This window comes from Mobula hypostoma, chromosome 12 (assembly GCF_963921235.1).
Source record: "Mobula hypostoma chromosome 12, sMobHyp1.1, whole genome shotgun sequence".
Taxonomy (NCBI): Eukaryota; Metazoa; Chordata; class Chondrichthyes; order Myliobatiformes; family Myliobatidae; genus Mobula; species Mobula hypostoma.
Window position 1 is genome coordinate 32,365,717 of NC_086108.1, and position 23,217 is coordinate 32,388,933.

Here is a 23,217-nt window from a genome sequence, read left to right on the forward strand (position 1 = left end):
GTGCAAGCCATAGAGAACAAGGTGGATGATCTTAAAGGGAGACTCACCTACTGCAGAGAGATGCAGAACTGCTGTGTATTCTGTTTCACCGAGACCTGGCTCTCCCCTGCCACCGCCGATATTGCCATCCGACCGGAGGGATTTTTGATCCATCGGTTGGACCGCACGACGTCTTCGGGCAAGACGAGGGGAGGTGGTGTCTGCCTACTGATCAACACTGGGTGGTGCTCGGACACAGTGGCACTGACAAGCTCCTGCAGCCTGGACCTGGAACACCTGTCGGTGAAGTGTTGTCCCTACTATCTGCCACGGGAATTCACCTCGGTCATACTGACAGCGGTCTACATTCCCCCCCAGGTGGATGTGGGGTGTGCTCTGAACGTACTGTATGCCAACATCAGTGAACTTGAGACCAGGTATCCGGAGACTTTATTCATTACAGCCGGGGACTTTAACCAGGCCAACCTCAGAAAGATGCTGCCAAAGTTATACCAACATGTCTCCTGCCCCACTAGAGGCCCGAATATACTTGACCACTGCTACACAGCAGTCAAGGATGCCTACCGTTCCATCCCATGACCTCACTTCGGAAAATCGGACCATCAGGCTGTACTCCTCCTCCCGGCTTACAAACAAAAACTGATGCGGGAGGTCACGATGTCAAAAGTAGTGTCGTGTTGGACGGAGGAAACAGATGAAGTCCTCTGTGCCTGCTTTGAGTCTGTGGACCAGTTAGTATTCAAGGACTCAGCAGCTAACCTCCATGAGTATGCCTCAGCTGTCACGGACTTTATTTGGAAATGCACAGAGGACTGTGTGTCTCGCAAGACGATCCATGTATTCCCTAACCGGAAACCTTGGATGAATTATGAGGTCAAGCCCCTTTTAAAGGCTAGAGCTGTGGCTTTTAGGTCTGGGGATACCAGTCGCTACACGGAATCCAGGCATGAATTCCAGAAAGCCATTAAGGGCGCCAAGAGGCAATATCAAGCCAAGTTGGAAGCCCAGGCTAACCAGAGGGATGCCAGTAGACTATGGCAGGGTCTAAATGAGATCATTGGGCGCAAAGGCTGGGAATATCAATAACTGTGGCGCTTCTCTTCCTGACGAACGTAACATATTCTACACAAGATTCAAACAGAAGAGGAGCGTCCCGCTCCCTCCGGATGAACCAGACCTGGTGGCGTCGAGATTCATCGTCACCGAGGAGGATGTTAGAAAGGCCTTCCTGAAGATAAATCCAAGGAAGGCGACGGGCCCAGATGGTGTCCCAGGACGGGTTCTCTGGGCCTGTGCAAGCGAGCTAGCTGGAGTGTTTGCTGACATCTTCAACTGCTCCTTGCTTCAGTCTAAGATCCCCTCGTGTTTTAAGAAGGCAACGATAATCCCAGTGCCAAAGAAGAGGAAGATGGCATGCCTGAATGACAATTGACCTGTGGCTCTGACATCAATTGCTATGAAATGCTTTGAGCAATTGGTTATGGCACACATCAACCACAGCCTTCCGGTCAACCTCAACGCTTTGCAATTCACATACCGGAGCAACAGGTCAACGGCAGATGCCATCTCTCTGGCCCTACATTCCTCCTTAGAACATCTGGAGAATAAAGACGCAAAAGTAAGGCTCCTTTTCATTGACTACAGCTCTGCCTTTAATACCATCATTCCAAATAAACTGATTCCTAAGCTCCTGAACCTGGGCTTTAGCACTCAGATCTGCAGCTGGATCTTCAATTTCCTCACAGACAAGACCCAGGCTGTCAAAATAGGGGACAAGCTCTCCTCTACAATTACTCTGAGCACCGGTGCCCCACAAGGCTGTGTACTCAGCCCCCTGCTGTACTCACTGTACACCCATGACTGTGTAGCCAAGTTTCCATCAAACTCAATATATACGTTTGCTGATGACACAACAATTGTAGGCCGTATCTCGGGTAATGATGAGTTTGAGTACAGAGAGGAAATTAAGAACCTGGTGGTATGGTGCAAAGACAATAACCTATCCCTCAATGTCAGCAAGACGAAGGAATTGGTTGTTGACTTCAGGAGTAGCGGTCCGCACGACCCAATTTACATTGGTGGTGCGCAAGTGGAACAGGTCAAAAGCAGGTAAAGAAATTTGGCCTGTCCCCTGAAACCCTCATTAATTTTTATAAATGCACCGTAGAAAGCATTCTTCTAGGGTGCGTCACAACTTGGTATGCAAGTTGTCCTGTCCAAGACTGAAAGAAGCAGCAGAAGATCGTAAACACGGCGCAGCACATCACACAAACCAATCTTCCGTCCTTGGACTTACTTTACACCGCACGCTGTTGGAGCAGTGCTGCCAGGATAATCAAGGACACTACCCACCCAGCCAACACATTTTTCGTCCCTCTTCCCTCCGGGAGAAGGCTTAGGAGCTTGAAGACTCGTACAGCCAGATTTGGGAACAGCTTCTTTCCAATTGTGATAAGACTGCTGAACGGATCCTGACCCGGATCTGGGCCGTACCCTCCAAATACCTGGACCTGCCTCTTGTTTTTTTTGCACTAGCTTACTTTCCATTTTTCTATTTTCTATTTATGATTTATAAATTAAACTTTTAATATTTACTCATTTTTACTATTTTTAATATTTACTATTTGTAATCCAGGGAGTGGGAAGTGCAGAATCAAATATCGCTGTGATGATTGTACGTTCTAGTATCAATTGTTTGGCGACAATAAAGTATAAAGTATATCAACTATTCAAATCTGTGTCCTGTAATAGTGCAAAATTGTAATAGTGCCCTATAATTACCAATGGGCAGGTTGGGCATTATGAACATTGACTTTTAGATATGGACCAAAAGCAAAAATTCTCTAAGGTGTAGATCATATATCCCTTGAATCTTCACTGCCTTTCAATAGGATCATAGATCATGGAACTATTTTGACCAAAGAAGCTACTTTGTGCTTCAATTCAAGCAAACTACAAATATATTTATCAGTGATAGGATGCAAGTATGGCAAAGCAAGGAAAATATTGAATTTAGGTTAAAAATCAAATGTTAAATGCTGGGAAAATCAAGTTGAAGAAGAAGCAAACGATCCAAAAATAGAGTTAGTTATTTAACTTCTGACTGAACCATAAGTCAATAGTGACTTGGTGAGGCTCAAGTCTTTAACACACCGAGTTCATATTTAAGATGGACCCATAATGGTACGTAACCTACAGATTTTAAATGGTTTAAGAATTGACAAAATAACCATTAAACAAGAATTAATTTGTACATAACAATAATAGATGGGTCCTGTCAGAGTCTGTGATCTACAGTTACAGCATAAACTACGGTTCTCCGTGAGTGGTGCGTCCTCAGATTCACCGTGTGGCCCGATGTTTCGATATCTCCAGGCGCAGTGTGGAAGACGTGTGCCTTTGGGGTGCCATCTTGGATGTCCTGGTTCCTTGCCAATATTGCCAACTGAAGCGTCATGGGAGTCTGCAACAGTAAATGTTCCCTGTGCCATTGGCTGCAACACAAGCCCAAAGCATGATCGATCCACCCCCATGTTTAGCAGTTGGAGAGGGGTTCTTTTCATGAAATTCTGCACCCTTTTTTCTCCAAATATACCTTTACTCATTGTGGCCAAAAAGTTCTATTCAAAAGGTTAAAAAGAACACCTAAACAAGCCTGATGCATTTCGGAAACAAATCCTGTGGAATGATGAAGTTAAAATAGAACTTTCTGGCCGCAATGAGCAAAGGTATGTTTGGAGAAAAGGTGCAGAATTTCATGAAAAGTACACCTCTCCAACGGTTAAGCACGGGGGTGGATCTATCATGCTTTGGGCTTGTGTTGCAGCCAGTGGCACGGGGAACATTTACTGGTAGAGGGAAGAATGAATTCAATTAAATACCAGCAAATTCTGGAAGCAAACATCACACCGTCTGTAAAAAAAGCTGAAGATGAAAAGAGGATGGCTTCTACAACAGGATAATGATCCTAAACACACCTCAAAATCCACAATGGACTACCTCAAGAGGCGCAAGCTGAAGGTTTTGCCATGGCCCTCACAGTCCCCTGACCTAAACATCATCAAGAATCCATGGATAGACCTCAAAAGAGCAGTGCATGAAGACGGCCCAAGAATCTCACAGAACTAGAAGCCTTTTGCAAGGAAGAATGGGCGAAAATCCACCAAACAAGAATTGAAAGACTTTTAGCTGGCTACAGAAAGCGTTTACGAGCTGTGATACTTGCCAAAGGGGGTGTTACTAAGTACTGACCATGCAGGGTGCCCAAACTTTTGCTTCGGGCCCTTTTCCTTTTTTGTTATTTTGAAACTGTAAAAGATGGAAATAAAAAGTTTTCTTGCTTAAAAATATTAAAGAAATGTGTCATCTTCAACTTTATGCCTTTTGGAAATCAGTTCATCTTTTACTCGCTTAGCTATTCACAGTAACAGAAATTTTGACCGGGGTGCCCAAACTTTCGCATGCCTCTGTATACTACATATATTCTCTGCTATTAAATTGAACCATTTGTAAATTTACTCCTGCCATAGTTTTCAAATTCAGATTAGTGATGAAATCAGGGACTTTTGCTGACACAGCACACTGTATGACAATCTTCTAGACAGTTCAAGACCTCCAACAGGCAAAATAGACAATTTCCCTGATGCCATATAAAGTCTCCTAAGTGTTGAAATTCATTATAGCCAAGTATCTGTTGATCATATTTTCATATAAAGATATGTTATTGTCAAATGCTTTCTGGAACTCAGAAGTAATTACCTGTGCAGAGGAATCAGTAAGACAACCGGCTGAGCTTCCACTGTTAATTGCACCAAAAAGGTCAAAATTATCATACTGATTGCAATGCAATCTTACAACACAATTAAGCTCAGGACCCTCTTAATCAGAATTTCTACAATACGTTTATCTTTGCATTTTTACTGCATTACAAAAGCAGTTTCTGCCTGAATACAGAAATATCATGTTGCTCTTCAAGCTGTTCAATTTCCAGCCAAACAAAGTCATAGTCTTTAAAAACACATTTCCTTACTGAAGTACCAATGAATACTGTACGTTGCAGCAGCAGGGACACTCCACTATATTCCTCAGCTTTGTGCTCTTGCAGTAGAGAAATCAACTATATGTAGACACTTCACTTGTGTGTGTCAGAATGAGTATTGAACCAGCTAAAAGCAACTATCAAAATAGTCCAGCAACAAACCACCGTTCTTCTCAGCTGCAAGAGATACATGGCCTAAAGGTCTTCCAATGCCCTTCAGTTTCAGGATAACTTGCTTCCAAACCATTCTGTGGGTTCACTGGTAGTTGTGGTAGTTGTCAAGGCCTATGTGGAATCTGCAGACTTAGCCACAAGTGGAATAGCAGGTGCTTGGTGGGTAAATGAGTGGGTAGCTTGGGAGGTGGTATACTCATTTCAGTATTTTCAATCAGCTAATTTTGTAAGATCTAACAAAAAGATGTGAAGTTCTTTGTGCCTACCAGAATGGTGCTACTCCCTGATCAGTCAGTGATTACTATGGGTAGATGAGAAAGTTACAGTTTTTCTTTTCCCAGGGTGGGTCTAAGAACATCCTCGAAGCACTTTCTTTATTCCCTCATTCTTGCAGAGGTCAAAGTATAGTGCCAGTTTTGGAAACGTGTGAACAACGGGGCCCTATCCATTAGAATTGGTTGAATGCAAAGACACTGTCAGTGCTGGGGTTGTTGGCCTGGAAGAGGACACAAATACTGATTTGCTTATCCTGCCAAAGGATTTGGAAGATCATACAGAGACTGTGATACTGGTACCTTTCCAGTGCTTTGATGCATCTGTAGACCATCTGGAATGATGGCCATATTGCACTCAGTAGCATGTTATGGAATGAATTCAAAGAAAATCAAGCCTAGGTCAGTCTCAGAAGAAGATTTCTTCTAGTAGCCACTAATAATCTTTCTATCTTTGATAACATCTCCTCCATTTTTAGGATATATCCTTTGGTATTTGGGCTATAAACTTTTCTGAATCTTCTAGTCAAGTTGACACTGAGCTGGTTCAGACTTGGTTACTTTTCTTTAGGTTCGTAGGCCTGGTTTTGGGGACAGTGATGAGAGACAGAGAGTTAGAGATTAGGGACAGTGAAGAAGTCAAGGGCAGGAGGCAGTGAAAGGAGTCTACTACGGAGAACTCCGTGGTCAAAGACTGTGGCTGGCAGGCCCTGAGGACAAGGACTAATGATTCCCCCCCCCCACCCTTCCTCGAGTCAGTAAGTCCCAGGGTTGGAGGTTCGTGAGGGCAGGAGGCATGATGACCAGTAAACCTCCAGTTGGCAAGTCCCAGGGTCAGAGGTCCGTGTGAGTCCATAAGCCATAAGAGCAGAATTAGGCAATTTTGCACATTGAGTCTGCTCTGCCATACCATCATGGCTGATTTATTATCCCCTCAACCCAATTCTCCTGCCTTCTCCCCATAACCTCTGATGCCCTGACTAACCAAGAACCTATCAACCTCTGTTTTAAATACAGTCAAGAGTTGAGGCCTGGTTTTCAAAGTCCCTTAATCAACAAGTCCTGGGACCGATACAGGTGGTCAAAAACTGAAGTCTGCTGCGAGTCTGGAAGTTGGAGGCCCAAAGGTGGGACACCCTGGGTTGTGAATCTAGAGTTCAAGACCCAAAGGTGGGACACCCTGGGTTGCGAGTCTGGAGTTCAAGACCCAAAGGTGGGACACCCTGGGTTGCGAATCTGGAGTTCAAGACCCACAAAGGTGGGACACCCTGGGTTGCGAGTCTGGAAGTTGTAGGCCCAAAGGTGGGACACCCTGGGTTGCGAATCTGGAGTTCAAGACCCAAAGGTGGGGCACCCTGGGTTGCGAGTCTGGAGTTCAAGACCCAAAGGTGGGACACCCTGGGTTGCGAATCTGGAGTTCAAGACCCAAAGGTGGGACACCCTGGGTTGCGAGTCTGGAAGTTGGAGGCCCAAAGGTGGGACACCCTGGGTTGCGAATCTGGAGTTCAAGACCCAAAGGTGGGACACCCTGGGTTGCGAGTCTGGAAGTTGGAGGCCCAAAGGTGGGACACCCTGGGTTGCGAATCTGGAGTTCAAGACCCAAAGGTGGGGCACCCTGGGTTGCGAGTCTGGAGTTCAAGACCCAAAGGTGGGGCACCCTGGGTTGCGAATCTGGAGTTCAAGACCCAAAGGTGGGACACCCTGGGTTGCAAGTCTGGAAGTTGGAGGCCCAATGTCTGTGACTCTAGGCCAGGAACTGAAAATTGGAAGTCCAGGTCTGAGAGTCTGGAGCCAGGGAATGGAGGTTGGAGACTCAGAGGCGGTCTGCCCTGGGGTTAGATTAGAGGTCTGTCTGTGAGTGGGTGGGAAAGGGGCTTGTTTTGCTGCTGTTGTTTCTGTTGTTCTGAAAATTGTGCCCATATTATGTTAGTCCTGAAATATGTGGTGACACTTGTGGGCTGCTCCCATCAAATCCTTAAGGTGCGTTGGTTGTTAATGCAAATGACACATTTCACTGTATGTTTCAATGTACACATGATAAATAAATGAATCTGAATCTGCAAACTTTGTCAGTATTGATTAATCCATGCACACTGTAACTATCATCTGTTTATATATATCATTTCAGTTCATTGCTTATATTCTGCTCTTTTTCTAGCCATCATTTTTCAAGATCTTAAGATTTTTGGTTGGCTTTGGCTGTCAGGCCTTAATTGTGCAATCTTTTTTCCTTAAAGTGCGAAGAGTACCTTGAGTTTGCGGTTAATTAGTTGCTGTTCTTTTCAGTCCAGGTTGATGCAACAAACAGAGTTGTGGTGATTGGTTCAATTACCAATATCTATCATGGGCAAGGTGCAAACACCCTTGTGGTCTCTCACCGGGGCAATAACATAATCCAACAAATACCAGAGACAGGATTGAGGGTTTGCCATGGTATCTTGAGCTTCTCACTCTGATGTAACAGATTGCTGATTATGTCACGACTCTGATCTAGGCATTGCAGAAGGATAGGACTCCACTGGAGTTAGCTTTCCCTTCTCCGTTTCTGGCGACTTTGCCTTTCTGACTGTGAAAAGTTCAATTTTGAATTTGTTAGGTAGCAGTGTAAAAGTACATAAGACCTACTGTCATCAATTGCTTGGGAGGTTCAAGAATGACCTTCTCCATTTCTTGTCATGGGATTGTACTGCATAGAAACAGGCCCTTTGGCCCATCAAGTCTATGCCAATAATCATGCCTCTCTATACTAACCCTATTTATCTGCATGAATTCAATACCTCTCTATGCCCTGCTCATTCATGTATTTGCCAGATGCATTTTAAATATAGTTACTATTCCTGTCTCAGTCCTGGGTATCACTCTAAACTGCAACTGGTGATGAGGCTCTGATTGGAGACTTTCAGAGCTTTGGGGAAAGTGGACATCCATTGCTCCCAGGGCCACTCTGACCTGGAACGGTAGCACCTGCAAGGGTTCCTGCTCAGGATACAAGCAAAGGCCAACGGCAGATCCGGCAGATTTCAAAGTCTAGAAATAGAATCTGTTGAAGATGATAGCAATCATGTAGAAATGAAATTTAACGCTCTAAAGGATGCCTTGGTAGAATCAGCAAAGTCAGTGATTCCTAAAAAAAGAAAAAAGCACAAAGAATAAATGGATGACAGATGAAATCAAAAATCTAATGGAAGAAAGGAGACTGAAGAAAGCAAATCGTATAGAGTATAAGTCCTTAGATAAAAAAGTTAAAAGCTTATGTCAAAAAGCCAAAGAAGAATGGTTAAACCAGGAATGTGAGCAAATAGTAAGAATCCCTATTACTGATCCAAAAAGGTTACATCAACAAATCAAGAATATCACTGATAAAAAGCTCCTCTGTTCTTCAGGTGGATGTTCGAAAGCAAAGGACGGTACCATTTTCATGGAAAAAGATGAGATTATGAACAGATGGACTGAGTATATTCAAGAATTGTTTGAAGATGGTCGAGGTGAAAAACCGGAAATTAAGAAGAACATTGAAGGTCCAAGTATTTTAAAATCTGAAGTTCGTAATGCAATAAATAAGATGAAGAAAGGAAAGGCAGCAGGTCCTGATGAATCAGTAATAGAACAAATTATCACCCTTGAAGATTATGGAATTGAAAAACTTACTGATTTAATCAATGACATTTATGAGACTGAAATAATACCAGAAGAGATGAAAAAAATCGGTATTTATCAATCTTCCTAAGAAACCTGGAGCAATAGAATGTGAATTACATAGGACCATAAGTTTAATGAGTCATATCACCAAGATACTTCTAAGAATTTTGATGACAAGAGCTAAAAGTAAGATACAAGCTGAAATAGGCAAAGAACAATGTAGTTTTATGAAAGACAAAGGTACAAGAAACGCAATATTTATGTTAAGGATACTATCAGAACGAGCTATTCAAGTGCAAAAAGATTTGTTTGTTTGTTTTATCGACTACACAAAAGCATTTGATAAAGTGAAGCACAATAAGTTATTTGAAATATTACAGGAACCTCTAGATCTAGTTTCGAAAGACCTCCGCCTAATCAGAAATCTGTACTGGGAACAAACTGCCGCTGTAAGAATAGATGGAGAAGTGAGTCAGTTTACAAAAATCAAGGAGGCGTTAGACAGGGGTGTGCTTTCTCCCCTGATTTACTTAATGTGTACAGTGAAACAATATTACAAAAAATAAGAGACATCTTGAGAATCAAAGTTGGCGGTGAAAACATCAATAATTTCAGATATGCAGATGACACTGTGTTAATTGCAAGTACAGAGGAAAAACTACAAAACTTAATTGATATAATTGTTGAAGAAAGTGCAAAAATGGGTCTACTTATCAATTGCAAAAAGACAGAATGTATGGTGATATCCAAAAAGAAGGAGAATCCTATCTGCAGGCTGAGAATAAATGGGGAAGACATAAAACAAGTACGGAACTTTTGCTACTTAGGAAGCTGGGTGACATCAGATGGCAGGTGCGACATGGACATCAAAAGAAGAATAGGGATGGCAAAAGACACCTTTACGAGAATGAAGAGTATACTCACTAATACTAAACTAGGCATGACCACCCGCCTGAGTACTGAAATGTTATGTTTATCCAGTTATGTTATATGTTGGACAATATCTAGTAACATGAGGAAATGAATTGTAGCAGCAGAGATGTGGTTTTAGAGGAGGATGTAAAGCATATCATGGACAAAACCAATATCTAACAAGGATGTCATGAACAGAACGAACACAAAAAGAGAAATAATATATGAGATCATGAAAAGGCAAAGTAACTTCATTGGACATGTGATTAGGAAAGAGGAGTTAGAATGCACAGTAATTATGGGAAAGATTGAAGGGAAGAAAGCAAGAGGAAGACAAAGACAAATGATGATGGAGACAGCAGCCAGAGAACTGGAAATGAATACCAATGAATTGATCCACTTGACCCGAAACAGGAGTGTGTGGGCCAAAGCTCAAACTGGGCATGACACCTGATGATGATGGTGATTCCTGCCTACTCAAGCAGCTTATTACAGATACCAGCTAATCTTCATGTTAAAGATTTACCCCTTAGTTCCTCTTTAAATACCCTCCCTCTTACCTTAAATCTACGATTTCCAATTTCCACACCCCTACCAGACACTGCTATCTTCATTACCTGTTTATTCTTCTTCTCCCATCCCCTCATCACTTTGCTTTCTATTCACATCATCTCAATCACCTCACGCCTTTCCATTTTCCTATCTGCCCAAGCACTTCCCACCCCATTGGCTTAATTTCCTCAAATTACACTATTTCCCCAGTCCCCTTCCATATTCACATCAGACCTTTCCGCATTCCCTCCTTGGTATTTTTTTAAAATCACAACTCACCCTCCCAATGACTTAATTCCCAATTCCCCCTCCACCCATCTCATCTCTCACTCCCCTTTTCCCACTACCCATTCACCATTCTACTTCCCCCAGGCTACCTATCCCACTCACTCCCTAATACTCGTTCTCTCTAACCTCTCTTCCCTATTGTTCCCTCTGTTTTCCCGGATATTCCCGTGCTCAGCTCTCTATTCCAGGTTGCCCGTTCACTATCACGCAGCATCCGGTGATAAATGAGCTCTATTACTGTCTCATTACGCTTCAATGGGTCTCCCAGTTGCCAAGGTGACGGGAGCAGGGGCGTGGTCTGCGCAGATCTCGCGAGAGAAGAGGGACTTGCCCTCCAGCCGCCTGGTTGCTGCGAGAGGCTCTGTCACTGTTGCTGTTCTTTCCGTTTCTTTGGCCACCAGTCGCCACCGCCGCCGCTCTGCGTCTCACCAAGGCGGAAGGTAAGGGACACGGACTGACCCGGCCTCTCCGGAGGGGTACCCAAGGGGGAAGCAGGCCGCAGCCTGGATGTAGCGGCCCTTGCAATGGACCAGGCTGGGCTCAGGATACGCAGCGATGTACAGTATTCTGGTGTTGGTAGTGGGAGGCACCGGAATTCCCGGAACACCCACTGAACGGGGAGCCCCAGTTATTACCGCGCAACATCTAATTGAAAAGCACAAAGGGTGAAATAAAAGACATTGATTAAAAGCTGTGATAATTATGTGCAAATTGAGTATTCTCCAACACTTGCGCAGTTCTCTTTGGGGTCTCTTCTCATCCTTCTAAACTCTCGCTAGTGCATTCCCTCTTGCCTTTGCGCTGTTCCTTCTGGATCCATTCTGGAGATAAATGCTGAAAGTTGTGCTCACTTCTCATGTGCACTGATCACCCTGCCTCGGGTTACACTACCTTCTTACTCTCTTCACCTGTCTGCTGTGGGTTGTGAGCTGACGTTTTGCCTGCCTGACATCCTACATCAGACTAAGTAATTTCCAACAGCCATCTATTGGGAAGACCAAAGTAGTTATTGATTGCTTAAATCATCTGTGTTTCCTAGAGATTGAACAACCATGTTACTGAGTTCTGAGCAACACATAATAAACTGGAGGAATACTGGGTCAGATAGCATCAGGGAGGGAAATGAAGGCCCCTCAACAGAACTGGAAAGATGGGGGTGGGGAGAAGATGACCAGTATTATAAAAGTGAATGGAAGGGTTAGGGTAAGAGCTGATAGGTGAGAGGAGAGTGATACACAGATGGAGGAAGGGGGAGTGAGACTAGTGCTGGAAGCTGGGTGATAGGTGGAAGTGACAAAAAGTTGGAGATGATGGAATCTGATGAGAGGGGAGGTGGAGAGGATAGATAGGAATAGTGGGGGAGTCGAGTCAGTGGGAGGAGTATGTGGGTGAAGAGTCTTGTGGGAAGCTTGTGGGGGGTGGGCAAATTGCACAGGATATTTGTTTCACCCTCACTCCTCCCAACGCTTCCTCTATCACTCCAGTTATCACTTCCCAGCTTCTGGTGCTGTTTCAACTCTGCTTTCTCCATATGCCAATTATCACCTCTCGTGTAGATCCACCTGCCATTTATAACCTTACTCCTTCCCTTAATCTTTCAGGCCAGATGAAGGGTCTCGTCCTGAAACCTTGACTCTATTTCCCTCTGTAGATGCTGCCTGACCCATTGAGTTTCTTGAGCTTTCTGTGTATTGCTCCAGATTTCAGCAATCTCCTTATTGAATTTTGAGAGTCGTACACTATCACCATGTCTGCCGAGCTCCACATCTAACATCAGTGAGCTTCAATCCTGCCTCATATCTGTGGAAACCCTCATCTATACCTTTATTTTCATTTTTATATATCTTTTTTGTCATTAGCTTCTCTTCTGATCTCCACTGACATCCAAACCTCTGTCATTATCTGAACCCACAAAAAGAATTCTTCAGTCCTGCACTTGTTGGTCCACAAATGGTTGCCAGTTTAGTAATGCTTGATTTTATTTTAAGTTCAATCATTCAACCATGCCCATGGATACAGCTAAGCAAAACAACATTCCTCTGGGACCAAAGTGCAATACACAGTACCAACAGTCACACACTGCTCAAGCCACATATAACACATATAATTTGATAGCAGTCTAACTTAGTATGTAACAATATAGCCAAAGTCCTTGAATGTCATGGCCTCTTGCCTGATAATGCATAGGATGTTGTCTTGGAACTACACTCAGCTGCAGATGAACGCAATCAGTAGGGCCCAGTCCCCAACCCAGCCACACTGCCTCTGGTGTCTCCTTCCCTGGGCGGCTGCAACAGGTGACCGCAGGGGATGAGGGCCTGGCCTGCACAACAATCGAGGCCTTGCAGCCCTCTGTTAGTCTTGCCAATGAACTAGTAAAATGGACTTGCCATGTTCAACATTACCAATGTCCAATAAAACCTTGTGATCATAAGGAAAAAAGATAATCCTTTGGACGATGCACTGCCTCTGACTGCTTCGGATTTCTGTAGGAAGCAGCAGCAGCAGCACTGTACACAACAAATCCAGTTCCAACTCTATCAAGCAACTTGCTGATGGGGTAGACTTGCAGTATTTGCTGTTCTTAATGTTATCAAGTTTCAATCCCTCCATGGCTTCACACTTAGTTATTTAGCTTTTCCAGCTCTGTGATCCTTTGGGATATCCCTATTCCTTCAATTATGACCTTTTACATTGGCCCAATTTTAATTATTGCTCCAGTGGCCTTCATTTCCCTGTGTTGGAACTCTTTCTCTCATCTTCTGTACTTTGCTAACTCTCAGTTGAAAAAATTGTCTCTTCAAAACCTCCTTATGTTCTCATCCAAAATCTTGTTTCTTTGACTCAATATATTTAATGTTCTTGTGCAAATGCCCTTGTTGTAATACATTGAGGTTTACAATTTGAAAATCAAAAACAAATTGCAGGTGCTAGATATATGAAATGAAAACAGAAAATATTGGAAGTACCTGGGTCTGATTAGTACGTGGAAAGTATTTTTGGGTTCCCAAATTGTACAATTATATATTAGAAAAATGTAGGAATATAGCTTTGTGAATCAAACCAATCTCAGGTTTACAAAATAGATCACTGCATGCTCGATAATTTAACTATTTTTTCATGTTCCCAGTTTCAGTAAAGGTTCTTTGACCTGATCTGTTAACTCTTTATCTTTCCAGCGTTATTGCCTGACCTCCTGAGTGTTTCCAGTATTTTGTGGTTTTACGTTATTCACCTTTCAATCATGGAAGTACCCAGCTTTGTCTCAGAGAAAAAGCTTTGATTTGACAATTCTCACTGTTTCATAGTCCAAGTAGCTATTTTTGACCCTGTTCTGGGAGGATGTGAGACTTTTCCAGCTATTAATTACAGTGTGGGTTTATTTCAGTTGACCACATGTGTAAAGAAGTCACTGGATGTTAATCAGTTTTTGATTCCAGTCCATCTTGTCCCTGGAAGACCAAAGGTACTAAAACCCATTATAGACCAGCCAATGCTGGAAGTTAGGTCAGTTGACTTGGCTCTGATTAGAAATTGAATCTGGATCTATCCATCTATTTGGCTTGAGTTTATAAAGAACTGATCCTCCTACAGTCTGTCTATCATGACAGAGCACAGTTATCCTGAAATCTCACCATTTTAAAAGTTTCTTCCCCCAGGCAGTTAATCTGATCAACAGTTCCAGATAGCCCCTCCCAACCACTCGCCCCCCCCCCCATATTACCTCAATCACTGCATAGCACTGTAAACACTTTAAACCACTTGTTATAATGCTGTTTGCATTGTAAATACATACTGGTATTTGTACTTATGAATAATTAATTCCATATCTGTACTACTAACCTTTGTACTTAATTCTTTATTGGTTATAACCATTGAATGTTTTTTGCATGTGTCACCAACACACCACAGCAAATTCCTAATACATGTAAATGGCGAATAAAGTTGACCCTTGAAATGTAGGAATATGACAATGTAGTCCCAAGCCAGTCTCAAATGGAGGAAAAAGTTCACCAATAGGGAGTAGCTTATTTTGTCAGGTTCATCCAAAATTTAACTTGCATATGTTGTCTATTGTGCACATGTGAATTGTGCAGCAGATCTGTTTTAAAGCGTATTTTCTCAATGGTAAGAGAGACCTGAAGGTGAGGAGAGAGATCATGCAGTTTGTAAGAAAGATTTGAAACCTTGGTGAAGAGAGTAGATAGGGTGAGGGCAGAGTTTTAAGACCTACGGAACAGAATTTTTAAAAAAAATTGAAGCCTGTCTTTGGGCTTTGGGGAGAGGGTTAAGACTTGTGTTTAGATGAGGATGTCAGAAACTATTACAATCCAGATTGGAAGAGAGTAAATCAAACCTAGGTGTCTGTAGAGTGGTTCAAAATCTGGAGGTTGATGATTTTGGTATAATTGGGAAGGTGATTCGAAGAATTTTTGCATCAAAGAATGTGGGTAGGAGCATCTAATGGGTTCAAAACAACCTTCTTGCAATAATTAGCAATTGATTCTCCGGTAACTAGCTAAGGTTAAAACATTGTATAATAAATTGGATCTCATCTCTACAACTTGTGTATCCTTCAGCAGTTGTCTGTATTTGAGAGTCTATATATTTGACAACTAATATCAAATAAGCATTTCATGCCCTTGCTATACGAGCCCCGGGCTTCCATGTACCAGCAAATCTTATACACCCAAATATCAATAATCCTCATCCATGGTCTCTGTCTTGATCATTTAAAAAAAAAATGACCCTCCAAGCCAAAAAGTTTTGGCACTGCTGACTGGGTTTGTGCAAAGCAGAATTTCATAATTATGATTTGCATCATCATTGTTGCTAGTCCTTTTATAAGTGAAGTAAAGCAGAATATGCTGGAAATGGTCATAGGACCAGCATATTGACTGAGACACTGAGTCAGATTTTTTAGTTGACTGACTTTACACCAGAACTGTGAACAAGAGTGAATATATCAATGTTGTAGATTGAAATATAAGTAATAGTCCAGGACAAGGAACAGTCACTGCAGGGTTTGAGCTGATGATGTGAATCTGTGATGCATCTGGCTGCTTTCGTCAAGGCTGTCTCTGATGTTGAATGTATTGACGACAGATAATATGGGATCTCGGTTAAGCTGGACAAGTGCAGCCAGTCACACTTTCAAGATAGCACAAAATATTGTACAGCTAATTAAATACTGCATGCTTCATGGTCATAATACAGGAAAATATTGGTTGTAAGAATAATTGATTTATAATACATTGCAAACAGGTTATTTTTAATCTAATTTGTCCTGAGGTTTGTGGATATTTCTGAAGAATTGTGTCAAACGAGTAAAATGTGAATTTCATGCAGTTGGTTTTCTACTGGTCAGCATTGATTTTGCATTTGGCCCCATTTAATGGAAATTTTTACTTATAAATACAATGATTATGCATTGCAGCTAAAGGCTGATTAACTTGTCCTCTGTTACACTCATATAATATACCATTCAAATACATGTCCAGAGCAGAAATGCTATTTATAGCCTTGGTTTCGTAATTACTTTTTGATGCCCTTGGACTGAAGTGATGGAGGCTAAAGAACACAATTTAATAGAGATGTGAGATTGAACATAAAGAATAGTGGTTCTGAACACTTTTGTATTTAATGTGATTTAAAAATTAAACATAAAGCACTTGATTAGATGTGAAAATCCTGTACTCTGATCTTTCTTTCTCACTAATCAGTGCCTTTGGATTTATCAGCAGCAGAAAATTGCTTGAACAGTGGCAGGGTGCAGTGCAAAAGCTCAGAATGATAGCTTCAGTAATTCGGACTGATAAGTTGAACTTTTGAGCAGATTAGTGGCTGAGGTAACAGCAAAGCCAGAAGAAATCTTTAGAGTCATTTTTAAACTAAGTGTCTCTTTTAATCATTGGGCTCACTGAAGATAAAAATGGATAACTTGGAATAAAAAAAAGATTTCCGGGGGGGGGGGGTGGGGTGGGGAAACAAGTATTGTGAGCATGAACCTGCCTGCATTTTTCCTGCCCTTCAGCCAAGCACATTTATGGCCAGTGGTATGAAGCAAAGCTTATTGGGTCAGAAATTTCAGGTCCGGTCTCATTCCGGTTTGACACTCCAACACTGAGATACTGTTTAATTAGTGGATGGGTCATATTTGTAAGAATTGTTAAAGGAAAAATTCTATAGGAAGAGGCGCAGTCGACGTTTCAGGCTGAGACCCTTCGTCAGGACGAAGGGTCTCGGCCTGAAACGTCGACTGCGCCTCTTCCTATAGATGCTGCTTGGCCTGCTGCGTTCACCAGCAACTTTGATGTATGTTGCTTGAATTTCCAGCATCTGCAGAATTCCTGTTGAAAGGAAAAATTCTGTCTACTTGTTTGAAGAGCAGGAATCTTCTCGTGTGTTTTGTGAACATTGATGACATAGTCAGCATGTACAGTAGATTGCCTGTCCAGTTATCTGAGCATGTTTAGTTGGGTGCATATTGCAAATGTGCATTGATTATCTACAAAAAACTTAAAACAAATTTTGCTGAGTTGTCTTTTTATTAAATAAGAGAATATTTGTCAAGATTAAAATATATTTCAAATGTTGCCAAGTTTGATTATTTTTAAGTGAGTTAATTGATCTCTTGATTTATTTCATTGACCACTATTGATTCAGATTTAAACACAGCAGGATGCCAGCATTCTTGTGTGTCATGAGATTATTGATCATCATTGTCTGGTTCTGTATCTGTCTGTTCAGAAGGTTTCTTCAACAAAAATGACCATATATTAAACTATTTTAAATCATGGAAATTTTACAGACGATGAGCTAAAAGAGCTTCACGTTTGTGAAGGTCTGTGGCTTTGCAAGCCATTGATCTTTAAGTACCTGCAGCAACTTAAGTGAACTGAGTTTCAGTCCTTCAAGCAGTAAGTTCCAGACCCATATCTTGATGAAAAATTGTTTTCCTCATCTCTTCTCTAACCCTTATACCTTTACTTTATACTCCCTTGTCTATTTGTGCCTCTGTAGTTGAAAATAGATTGAGACTAGTCACAAATTTATATACTAGTCACAAGTTTGCCCCAGCCTCCTCTGTTCTAGGTGTGTTATTCTATAATGCTGGTATCTGTTCAATTGAGGCAAGCAGGAATTCTCAAGATTTTGCATTCTTTACATGAAACCAAACACATTGGGTGAACACTTTGTATGACACTTCCATTCAAGGCTTTACCCTGAGCCTCCTGTTTACTATCATCCTGACCTCTCCAGCCATAATACTGTTTGCATAAAGCCCAATAAAAGCCTAGGAAGTAGCATTTCATCTTCTGATTGCCACACTAAACCAGTAGGACATTAAATTCAACAATTCCAATTAACTCATCTTCTCAGTCTATTTACTGAGATGCAGTGTAGAATAACCCCTTCTGGGCCTTTGAGCTGTGCTGTGCAGCAATCCCCTGATTCAATCATAGCCTCATCACAGTACAATTTACAATGACCAATTAACCTACCAACCGGTACATCTTTGGACTGTGGGAGGAAACCAGAGCACCCAGAGGAAACCCACATGATCATGGGGAGAATGTGCAAACAACTCCTTGTTGGCAGTGGTGGGAATTGAACCCGGGTTGCCTGTGCTCTGAAGCTTTGTGCGAGCTACTACACCACTGTGCTGCCCCAATATGAGAACTGACTAGTTCTGATGAAAGGACTTGTAATTGTAATGGCACTGTTTCCCTCTCCAGATGTTGGATAACTTGCTGAGTTATTTCCAACTTTCTCTGTGCCGTCCTTGTCTAGTCTGGTTCACAGGAGCCTTTAGATCTATAGCAATGTGCCTGATTCTTTACTGCCATCTGAAATGACCTAAAAATCCTCTTGGTTGTATCATAATTGTAACTGTAAAAAAGAAAGGGTAAAACAGTTTTCATCCTTCATGAACACCAATACCATGCATAGAAAAGTTAATTTTAGTCAAGTCTTGTATACTCACAGCACCGCAGGAGAGCAAGGAACCCTCCATCCAAGCCAACTCTCGAGATAACACCCATTAGTCTCATTTTCACTCTGATTTCCCTGTTTTTTTTTCCTTCACTCACAAGCCCAGCCAATTGCCTTTCACTTTTTTAAATTAATTTGCACTCTGGGGTAATTTACAAAAACCAGTGAGCATTCAAGCATTTTGGAATCAGGTTTACTACACTGGCACAGATTGTGAAATTTATTTTCTGTCAGCAGTACATTGCAATACATAATTTAAAAATTACAATATATTAAAAATTAAATTGGTGCAAAAAGTTTTTAAAAATGTATAGTGAGGTGGTGTACATGGGTTCATTGTCCATTCAGAAATATGATAGCAGAGGGCTAGAAGCTGTCAAGCTGCCCTCATGATTGCATCAGTATGCTGGGCCCAGGATGGATCTTCAGAGACGTTGACGCCCAGGAACTTGAAACTGCTGACTCTTTCCATTGCTGATTCTTCGATAATGACTGGTATGTGTTTTTCGACTTCCCCTTCCTAAAGTCTACATTCAGTTCCTTAGTCTTATTTACGTTGAGTGCAAGATTGCTCTTGCGGCACCACTTAACCAACTGATCTGTCTCACTCCTGTAGCTTCCTTGTGAACATCTAAAATTCTGTCAACAAAAGTTCTGTCATTGACAAATTCATAGATGGCATTTGAGCTGTGCCTGGCCACACAGTGGTGGGTGTAGAGAAAGTAGAGCATTGGGCTAAGCATGCGTTCTTGAGGTGAGCCAGTGTTCATTGTCATGAGAAGGAAATGTTATTGCCCATTCACACTGACTGCGGTCTCCTGGTGAGGATGTCAACGATCCATTTGCAGAGGGAGGTGCAGAGGATCAGATTTTGGAGCTTGTCGACTTGAATTGAGGGTATGATTGTGTTGATGGCTGAGGTGTAATCAATAAACAGCAGCCTGACATAGGTGTTGCTGTTGTCCAAGTGATCCATTGCCAAGTGGTGAGCTAGTGGAATTACATCTGCTGTAGCTCTATTGTGGAGATGGGCAAATTGCAGTGGGTCTAGGTTCTTGGGGAGGAGTTGATTCTGGCCATGACCAACCTCTCAAAGTACTTTATCACAGAAGATGTGAGTGCAATGAGGTGATGGTCATTGAGACAGCTCACCCTGCTCCTCTTGCGCATTGGTATGATTGCCATCCTTTTGAATCAGGTAGGAACCTCGGACTGCAGGTATCTTGGAATACTCCTACCAGTTGATTGGCATAGGTTTTCAGTTCCTTACCAGTTACATCATTAGGGCCTGACGCCTTGCGAGGGTTCACCCTCTTGAAAGATCTTCTGACATTGGTGTATGGCATAGTTTCACCAGATGCTGCAGGGATTTGCACAGATGTAGTCTTATTCTCTCTTTCAAAGCGTGCGTAAAAGTTGTTGAGCTCATATGGGAGTGAAGCATCATAACTATTCACAAGTTTCACCTTGTAGGAAGATGTGGCTTGCAAACCCTGCCAGAGCTAATGTGCATCTGATTTCCTGTAACTTCAATCAGAATTGTTTATTTGGTCATATCTGGACGACTTGTATAGTTCTGATTCGCCAGCCATGACCGCCATAGATCTAGCCCTCAGCAGACTCTGAATTGTCTGGTTCATCCATGGTTTTTGGTTTGGATATGTCTTGTATGTTCTTGAAGGCACACACTCATCCACACAGGTCTTGATGAAGTTGGGTGACGACTGTGGTGTATTCATCCAGATTCGAAGAGGAATCCCTGAGTATTGTCCTGTCTACTGACTCAAAGCCGTCCTATACGTGCTGCACCACCTGCCTTCACCATACCACCTTGATCCTCACTACTGGTGCTGCAGTCTTTAGTCTCTGCTGGGAGTAGAATAAAAGCCACTGTTCTTTCTGTAACTATAGTACAGTGACTGTTCTTGCTGGTGGTATAACAGTATGTTGGCTCCTCTGATTCCAGACGTGATATGTTAGTGATAGTTGTTTTGAGATCTCTTCAGCCTAGCCTGGTTGAAATCCCCTGTAATGATAGAGAAGGCATCAGGGTGTGCTGTTTTGTGACCGCTGATCACAGTGCTTAGCTCCTGCAGTGCCTGCCTAACATTGGCTTGAGGTGGAATGTACATTATTACCATGATCACAGTGGAAAACCCTTGGCAGACAAAATAGATGATTCTTGATCGCTTCACGTTCCAGGTTGTGTGAGCAGGATTGAGGCAGAACTGCCATGTCTATGCATGATGGGTTAATCATAAAGCATATTCCACCTCCACTACCTTTAAAAGTCTTACATGTCCTTTTTTCTTGTGGATGGTGAAGCCCTTGGGCTCCAGCTCTGCATCTGAAATATGGGGGTGAACTGTGTACACAGCAGTCCTTGATGTCCCTCTGGTAGTATAATCTTGCTCAGAGGTTTTCAGTTTTGTTTCCCGGGAGGATAGTCGGGAGCAGTGAGTCTCAATCATACCTGCAGCTCAGTGTGCCTTCCCCACTTCCTTTTTCTTAAAGGGTAACTGCACTCATGTCCTGAGTCTGCCTTCATGGCTCTGCTGATGTTCTAATAATCTTAAAACGAAGTTGCTTACTAAAGTATCTTTGGCTGTGACTGTGGGTTTCAGCTGTTGTAATTCTAAACTGAGTTGTTCAGAAAGAATCACCACTTGGTGTCATCTTGTGTGATCTTCTATGTGATGTGGGAGGAAACAGACCATCTGGTAGAATTCACATCACGAGGCGAAAATAGAACTCCAAATGGACAGCACCTTGGGACAAGATCAGTCAAAAACAGAAGAGCTGAAACTACTCAGCAAAACAGGCTTTGTGGGAAGGGAAGCAAACAGTTTCAACTCAGAGACCCTTGTCAGAACTTGAAACAACCAAAATGCTGTCTTTGTTTCTCTTCCTACTGATGCAGCCTGACCAGTAAAGTATGTCTGATGCTTTCTGCTTTTGTTTTAGTTTTTCAGCATCTGCATTTAAATTATTGTCATGAATCTAAAACTGAATTAGCGGTGTTAATTACTGAGCCATGTTTAACCCTGAAGCCCTTGCAAACATATGGGTACTGGGGTGCAAATTGGGGAGACTGTCCCATAGGTGGATCGTGCAACAAACTGAGAATTTTGTGTTAAGAACTCGCCACAATATCTTAAAGGAATTTATTGAGGAGTAACATATTACTACAGCTAAAACTTAAGAATGTACATTTTTTTTTAATCCTGAGTACCTCTGAACAGTAACATCTGCATTTCTCTAAAAATTTTAAGTTGGAGGTTTTCCATTCAAGGAGTTTGCCTTGATAGCCAGAAGTTTTATTTGCTGTCACATTTTTAGATGTTAGTGTAAAATGAAATAACTTTAGAAGGAGGGGGAGAGAGTAATTGGATTCTGTTGTGGAATATGTGATCTAAGTTGGATGGAGCACTTAGAGCATTCAACAACTGTCTGTATAACTGTAGTGGACATAGCATTTGGAAACAATATCTATATCCTAGCATCAACTGTAAATGAGTTTAATAAATGGTGATCAGTTTCTGCTAAATTTAGTATATCTGGTAAATTTTGAATATTTTTGAAGTGTGATAGATTTTGGTGTTTTAATCCAAGGTTCTTTTAAAAGTCAGGAACAAGGCAAAAAGCTTGTTGTTTCATGATCATTCTATTAAGAATTGATAGAACAAAAGGAAGTTGAAACAAGCAGACAGTGTTCTACCACTTGAAGAGAGAAAATAAAGATGGCACCTCGCATAAAACAAGAGAAAATCTGCAGATGCTGGAAATCCAAGCAACACACACAAAATGCTGGAGAAACTCAGCAGGCCAGGTAGCATCTATGGAAACAAGTACAGTCGTCGTTTTGGGCTGAGACCTTTCATCAGGACAGGACTGAGGAAAAATAGATGAGTCAGAGTAGGAAGGTGGAGTGGACAAAAAAAAGCAAGTTGATGGGTGAAACTGGGGGGTGTGGGGGAGAAGGGTGGGTAACAAGCTAGAAAGTTGATTGGTGAGATACAGGACTGAAGAAGGGGGAAATCTGATAGAGGACAGAAGGCTATAGAAGAAAAGAAAGCGGTGAGCAGCACCAGAAGGAGGTTATAGGCAGGTAAGGAGATGAGGTGAGAGATAGGAATGGCGGGGGTGGGGTGGGAGGTGGCATTGCTGGAAGTTCATGAAATCGACGTTTTACCTATCACCTTATGGTTCTTGCTCTTATTTCTCCCCCCCCCCCAACTTTCTTTCTCTGACTCCTTATCTTTTTCCCCAGTCCTGATGAAGGATCTTGGCCCGAAATGTTGACTGTACTCATTTCCATAGGTACATTTTGTGTTACGTAGCACAAAA

At 42.2% G+C, this 23,217-nt stretch overlaps 1 protein-coding gene across 1 annotated transcript in view; it reads left to right on the top strand.

The window, feature by feature from the left end:
* The first annotated feature begins 11,188 nt into the window (after nt 1-11,188).
* vamp4 (vesicle-associated membrane protein 4) overlaps nt 11,189-23,217 on the top strand; it is a 90,879-nt gene continuing 78,850 nt past the window's right edge. Inside the window, exon 1 of the mRNA XM_063063789.1 lies at nt 11,189-11,315. The gene's annotated coding sequence lies outside the window, so the exon portion shown is untranslated. The remainder of the gene's footprint in view (nt 11,316-23,217) is intronic.